Source organism: Lucilia cuprina, chromosome 5 (assembly GCF_022045245.1).
Source record: "Lucilia cuprina isolate Lc7/37 chromosome 5, ASM2204524v1, whole genome shotgun sequence".
Classification (NCBI taxonomy): Eukaryota; Metazoa; Arthropoda; class Insecta; order Diptera; family Calliphoridae; genus Lucilia; species Lucilia cuprina.
Genome location: NC_060953.1, coordinates 22,584,733 through 22,592,150, shown reverse-complemented (window position 1 = coordinate 22,592,150; position 7,418 = coordinate 22,584,733). Strand labels below are relative to the sequence as shown.

Sequence of the window (7,418 nt, the reverse complement as noted above, 5' to 3'; positions counted from 1 at the left end):
ATAAAAAGAAAAATTCTACACTTGATAATAAAGTGTTAAGCCATAATTTGCAATTATTTTAATAAAAAGTCGACTTTCTGCCATTTTTATCCGATTTTGTAAATAATTGTCGGGAGAAGATTCACAAAAGAATTTCTGAAATTGAAAATAGACAATATATTGGTCTATGAATTAACATTTTTAAAATAAGTTATAAAATAATAGAACACTTATTTAATTTGTTTCATCATTCTTAACTAGCTAAAGCTTTTTTTTAACTAAAAATATAAAGTTAAGTAATTTCAACAAAATTCAAACTTTTCTGATTTTCTGAGTGCCAAAACAAATTATACTTTAATAATGTTTCATGAATATTAATGAAACTATTGTTCATTACATTATCTTAAAATAATATTATGAATGCTAAAAACTTGGGCACCTTCGACATGTAAATTTTTTTAACTTATACCGTTATTTGCGTATTGCTTATAGGGTCCATATTTTGTTCCGGACTGGGAAAATACAAGGAACACTTGAAGGTTTGCAAAACTGCTTTCCGTTTTATGAAAAAATTAGGTCAAACTCGGAACAAGATAGGAGGCAACATAATTGGATATTAGACAAGACTTCTTTCAGAAAGGCAGTTTTTCGGCAAACTGCAAAACTCATTTTTTAATTTTCTAATTGAAAATTAAGTTTTGGATCAAAACACGATATTTAAATTGAAATAAAATCGGTTAGAATTTAGTTCTATTAGTTTACCAGATAAACGAATTTTTGTATTTAATTAATAAGGGAGGTGCCGCTCCCCTCATGGGTATCCGCCAATTTATTTCCCAAAATGTTTACATGGATGTTAAAGGTATTCGTGCAAAATTTTAAGATTCTAACTGTAATTATTTCTAAGATAAACGAATTTTTGTATTTAAAAGGGATGTGTCACGCCCCTAATACTAGTCCGCCTACTTTTTGTCCTAAATAATCATATTGACACTAAAGTGGCTCCGACTCTGTGGACTCTGTTATATTATCTCAAATATAAGGATTTAATATTTTCTTAATATGGGTTCCTCGCCCATTTGAAATTTCAAAATAAAAAGTAGCCTATTACCTATTCCAGACATATAGGAATACGCTGTAAAAATTTCAAGAAAATCGGTTCAGCCGTTTAGTAGTCTATAACGTTCAAACATATAAACATGCTAACAAACACACATTCATTTTTATATACAGATAAATTGCAGTGGTAGGAAAAATTATAGAAACGATCTTATTTTGCGCTTAAAACTAAAGTTTTTCGATAACTACCCGTTAGAATTTGATGACTTGTATATCAAATAAATCGTATTTAACTCTCATACGATATATGGATTTTATAGGTTTTCTTGTTCCATCGTATTTTATTGGTAAGAAATTTTGGTTTGGAAAAAATAATAGAAACGATTCATATTTTTAACCACAAAGGTTGAATTGCAAAATAGCGAAATATTGCATAAATTTGGCTCAAAAGTCGGTGGATATAATTGGATTCAAAACTAATTTTTTAGATAATTTAACCTTTTGAAGTAATTTCTTTCACTATTATAAATTTTTATTTAAGAAAATTTGAGACGTGGCTGTTTCGACTATCAGAACTCATATGGTCAACTAATCGTTGAAAGAACGAACGTTAACATAAACAACAAAGGAAAAAGTATATTTTTATATTAGGAATTTCATTTATAATATTTTCAAAAATAAATACAAAAGCAACGTTTTAGAAATATTAGGATATTTCTATTAATTTTTCCAATGCCAAATTTCTTAAATAACAGTAAAATAGGATGCAACAATAAAACTTATAAAATGTATGTATCATATGAAATAGAATCTTACTTTCATATGATATCTATTAAGTTACAAATCATAAAATTCTAACGGAAACTCTTCTAGAAAATTTAGTTTTCACCACAACATAATGGTTCAGTGCATTTCTCAATGGGTTTAAAGATTTAAAAAAAAATATGTTAAAAATTCATATTTACATTAATGAAATTAAAGTTTTATAATTATTTTTTTTTTAATTCGATTAATATAAATAAATTTATATAAATTTATAGCTCAGTTTTTAAAGTTTTTTGATTAATATGTTAAAAAGATTAAAATTTGGTATTTTAATTTTTTCTGACAAACATTTTTTATAAAAAAAATAGAAAATTCTTTTGTAATATAACAGTGTGTTAATTGTTTTTCATACAAAATTGTTTGTACTGTGTTTCAGATATACAAAGATTTTATATAAATAAAATTATATAAATTTATAGTTCGTATTTAAAGTTTTTGTAATTCATTTTTTTTTTTAATTTAAATACTTGTTTAAGCGTGGATATAATTCACAACGAAGTATCCAAAATACAAATTAATTTAACCCAAATATTTTAAATATTCATGGATAATTTCGCTTTTCAAGAGTTTTTTTTCAACCTCTTGAAAAAATATTTTTTTATAAAACTAAGTACACATTTTTTATAGACTATTTAACATGATGCATTAATATATTAATTTACAATCATTAACTAAAAAAATTATGCATTTATGTGTCATAGATTAAAATTATGAGGTTTTAATTTATTTATGCATATATTTTTAAAAAATTGCATTAAATCCAAAATGGTTGTATTTTTTCGAACGGCTTATAGATTTTGCTATAGACCTAAAAGAATATAATTTTATTAATTTTAATTAGCGGGAAGAATGTGCTTCACTAATTTTTCTTAAAAGAAAAGCACTGCGTTTTCTGCACACGAGAAACTTTGATGCAAATATTTTTGTGGTTAGCCAATAACTGCCTGTTTATAATTATCTTCTTCTTCCATTTCTGAATTTAAATAAGTAAATAATATAAAAACCGTTAAAATGAAAACCTATTTAAAGTTTGGAAATAAATTTCATACACATGACCGATCTTTTTTTAATGCATTTGATGCAAAATCGTACTTTTTTCTAACGGCTTATCGATTTTGGTATAAGCATCATTGTCAGCTACCGATTAATGTTAAGTGTTACCAATTTAAATTGCCGGTTTAGGTGTGCTTTTTCGAATTATCTTGTAACTCAAGAAACACCGCGTTTTCAGCAAATGAAAAATTTTGATGAAATTTCTTTTGCAATTAACATATCCCAGCTTATCTACAATTAACTGCTTTTATCATTTTTAAATTTAAATGTATTTTTAACGAAAAAACTGTTAAAATTAAAATCTGTTCGGTTAATTAAAATTTTGTAGTGAATTTATATATTTGCATGAATGGACTTTTTACACATTTTTAAATCCAAAAACGCAGTTTTTTCGAACGGCTTATTCCCGCGTATTCAGTCCACGAAAGGCCTTGATAATTTTTTTTTATGCAAACCAATTCTTTCTATATAAAGATTAATTACTGATAAAATTCAGAATTTAAAATTTGTTTATAATGCGGAAATTCGCTAAAGTAAAAAATGAAAAATTTGAATTTTTTTTGTATTCGCTCTAAAATCTTTTGCATGCTAATATTTTATCGCGGCTTTATGATTTCAACATGTAAAATTTAAAAGTATTTCGATCACGCGATATTTTGGGTATATTGAAGTTACGCTGTTAGTGTGCTTCGCGGAAAAGCCATTTTTTCGAAACTTTTACGTTTGTTTTTCCAATATTTAAGCTTCTCCCGCAGTGATACCTTCTAGAGCACATTTTGGAGATATACATCAAACGACGCGTAATTACAATGTCTACCTCTCTCTCGTTTATACATTTTGCATAACCGAAGAGCATCAAATATTCTATCCAAAAAACTGTAGTTTTTGTAAAATTGTATAAATTTGGTTTCAAAACATTGCGACCACGTAATTTTTTACTTATAAATGGCACAACAATCAAATATGGACTATAGTCATTAAACAAGTGTATTGACTTTCTAAGTTCACAGAAAAAAATATGCACAATTTTTTTCCTAACAATCGTTTGTTCAACATTAAAACGTCTTTTATAAACAACATTATTTGGTTTTATAAATGAATTTGTTTGATTTTTACATTTCTACAGTGTTTTAGTTATTGTCAGTGTTGACTATTGTTAAAAAGTGTAAATTAAACTTTAACTTCAATTGCTTTAGAGATTTATACATAAAATACCAACGGTGTTTTTAATTTAGTGTTGAAATCCTAAAAAATTAGCAACACCTCATAATGCCTAAAAATTAGGGAAGTACCAAATATTCGCATACGCACATATGATATGTATTTTGACTTAAAAGTTTATAAGTTAGAAAATGTACAGAAAATATCGTCGGGGTACCAAGGTGTTTTTCAATATCAAAAATAACTGACTGAATTTTCCATGCAATTAAATAAAATATATAATTTATTAAATTACATACATATATTTAATAAAATATATAAAGAAAGAGCTAGACGCTTAAATTAATTCTATGTTCATACATGCATAAAAAAATCCAAATTCGATACATATATTGTGTATACATATATATGTATATATGTATTTTACAATTAATAGAAATGTTTTTTTTTTAATTCATATTCGAAACTCCCTAATATAAGATATTTATTAAAAACGGAATTAAAAAACATGTTTTCTATCTTTTGCTTTACTCAAAGTATATTAACAAAAACAAATTGCATTGGTTTCTATAAATGTGTGCTAAAAACAATATAAGAAATAACAAAGTCAGCTTTGACTATGTCATTTAAACTGTTGTCGTTTTTATTATTGAAAATATATAAAGCCGTGAGAGAAATAAGAGTATTGCTCAGAGTTACCACATTAAATATAATCGCTTGCATTGTGTGGAAGATAAACATTGATGAGCATTCTGTTTAATATAGGTAAGTATGACTTTGTGACCGTTTTTGTTAATCCATGTGTAATCATTTTAATTTGGAAGAAATGGTAACATTGTTTCTAGTTGATGTTTGATAGCGATCGCAATTGTGGCTGTGAACGAAACACAACATATGCAATTAAGGCTTGTGCTTGAATTTTATTTAAGTCGCCTGCATCGCATATTCTATTTTATTATACATTTTTTTTAACTTTAAGAAAACTAACAGTAAAAAATATATCAACTTCACTTTGAAACTACAAATTTGAAATTTTTCTTTTTACTTGCATTTAGACCAGCCGTGACAACATACGTTTTTTAAATAATATTTAAAGAAATTAAAGAGTGTGAACAATTGGTAAAATAAATCAAATATAGAAAACCAACTAAATATAATAAATTACACCAAGTCAATTAAACAACGTTTGACGAAATTTGAAATTAAATTAACATAAAGGTAAAGGTGGATATATAATATAATTTAAATTTATCCGGAATTCCTAGAATATATTGAAGAAACTATAGAGCAGACTATAAATTCGACTTTAAACTAGACTATAGATAAGCCTTAAATGCTGGAACAATTTGCTGACAAAATTTTTTCTGTGTTAAAAACAAAAATTTCAAATACGTCTGTTTCTAAACAACTACAAATGACAGAAGCAATAGATAATGGTATGTATGATTATATTCACATTTTGCAAATTTATTATTTAAATCATTTTGATAAAAAAAATAACTTATAAATTCTTTTTTTATTTTTTTTTCAGAATTTAATTTTTTTAACAATTTTGAATATGCACCATCTTTTCCCTCCACCACAAAAAGTACAAACTGATGAAAGTGGTGCAAAAATTGGAAAAAAGTTTACAATCGCTGACTCCCAAGAAGGCTTTGCAATGATGGTTGGATCTAAAGAAGTACTTGAGGCGAAAATTAGCTTACTCAAATTGCAAGGACGAAATATTCAGCCAAAATTAATGATTGTTGGTGAAATATATAAAATACATCATATATATATACATATATATCGATGATATTAAATATCCTAATTTAAGAATTTTAAATGCTGTAGATGTGTTATTTAAAATTGAGTATATAAACATTAATTTTGAAATGTAAAATAAAATATATTTTTAAATGTATAAATATATTAATTCATTAATATTAATTATACTATATATATATTAATTAATGTACTCATTTTTAAATGTAAAAGTTTGAAATACTAAATTTTAAATTTAAGCTCATTAAAACAAATTTTGAAATGTAAAAAATAAATTATTATAAAAATCTTAAAATAAAAAAAGTTTATTTAAATTTAAAATACATTTATAAATATGAATTATAAAATTTATAATATATAAACTAAAAATATACAAATATTAATTTTAAAATAATTTGCAAAAATGTATGTATTTATTTTAAAAATGTAAACATTAAAAAAAATATAAAATTTATTTATAAATTTGGATTAATAAAAAATTTTATTGAAAAAAACACAAAACAACTTTTTACTTTTAGTTTATTGTTTAAAAAAAATCATTAATTTTATTGTTTGATTTTATAAAACAAATTGTTTGAAATTATGATTAATTCACAAACAATGATTTGTTTGACTCAAAGAACAATATGTCTAAATATGAAAATAAAATCATTTACTTTGTTGTTAGTTTTTAACAAATATTTTGTTAAAATATTTTGTAAATTTTTAAACACAATTTTTAGTAAATAGTATATTATTTTAATAAGAAAAATTTTAAAATTTTTTCAATAAACAATTTACGAATTTGAGTACTTGATTTTACGAATTTCGTGATAGGTCCGATTTTAGTTAAAAAAATACTTGAGTTTACGAATTTTTTGTTTGATTTTGAATTTCATTTTTTTCTGTGTTGTAAGCCGCCCTCATAATATCAAAAAGTTAAAAAAAAACTACTTGGTTTCTATCACTTTTTTGAGAAATTTAAACTTTGAGTGTTTATTTCTCCAACATGGAACTACTCACGACCACAAAATTTTATGGACGTATACTTTCCAGTCTTGTGAATAAAAATTCGTCATCACTTAATTTTCAAAATATTAAACGAAAGAAATATTTAATGCATAAAGTTGAATTCTTAAAATCTAAAACAAAAAAAAAAAATTCCCATATGTATTAACTAAATTTTTTGATAATTTTCATTCCTGAATAAATTCAAAAGTGAAGAAAATTAAAATTATTTTTAAAGAGCAAAAGATTTGGAAAAGTGTCAAATTTGATAATTTGTTTTAAATATACAAGTGTTGACTTTTAATCCAAAAAATTAAATCACAGATTAATGGTCGTTAAAGTAATGAAACTCACACTTCGGGAACTGGTCGAAAATTCAGTTACAAATTTTGCACCATTACAAACCAACAAACTAACAAAGCAAGTTAAAAAAGAGCTTTTAAAAAGAAACAAAATTTTTGGTATTAAAAAAAAAACTGGAATATTTTTACAAAAGTTAGCGCAACTGATTACTTTATTAAGTTTTAGATTTTTCTGATCTGAATTGAAATGTAATAGAATCCTAACTTAATATGTTTCTTTTCAAA

At 24.3% G+C, this 7,418-nt stretch overlaps 1 protein-coding gene and 1 long non-coding RNA gene across 3 annotated transcripts in view; one reads left to right on the top strand and one right to left on the bottom strand.

Annotated features, from left to right (window-relative positions):
• Positions 1 to 7,418, bottom strand: part of LOC111688423 (membrane-bound transcription factor site-1 protease) — a 188,627-nt gene that overhangs the window by 52,453 nt on the left and 128,756 nt on the right. The window lies entirely within an intron of this gene.
• On the top strand, positions 4,678 to 5,943 carry LOC124419992. Its single transcript, XR_006940975.1, has 3 exons — positions 4,678 to 4,842; positions 5,133 to 5,513; positions 5,609 to 5,943. It is a non-coding gene; the product is annotated as an uncharacterized LOC124419992 (long non-coding RNA).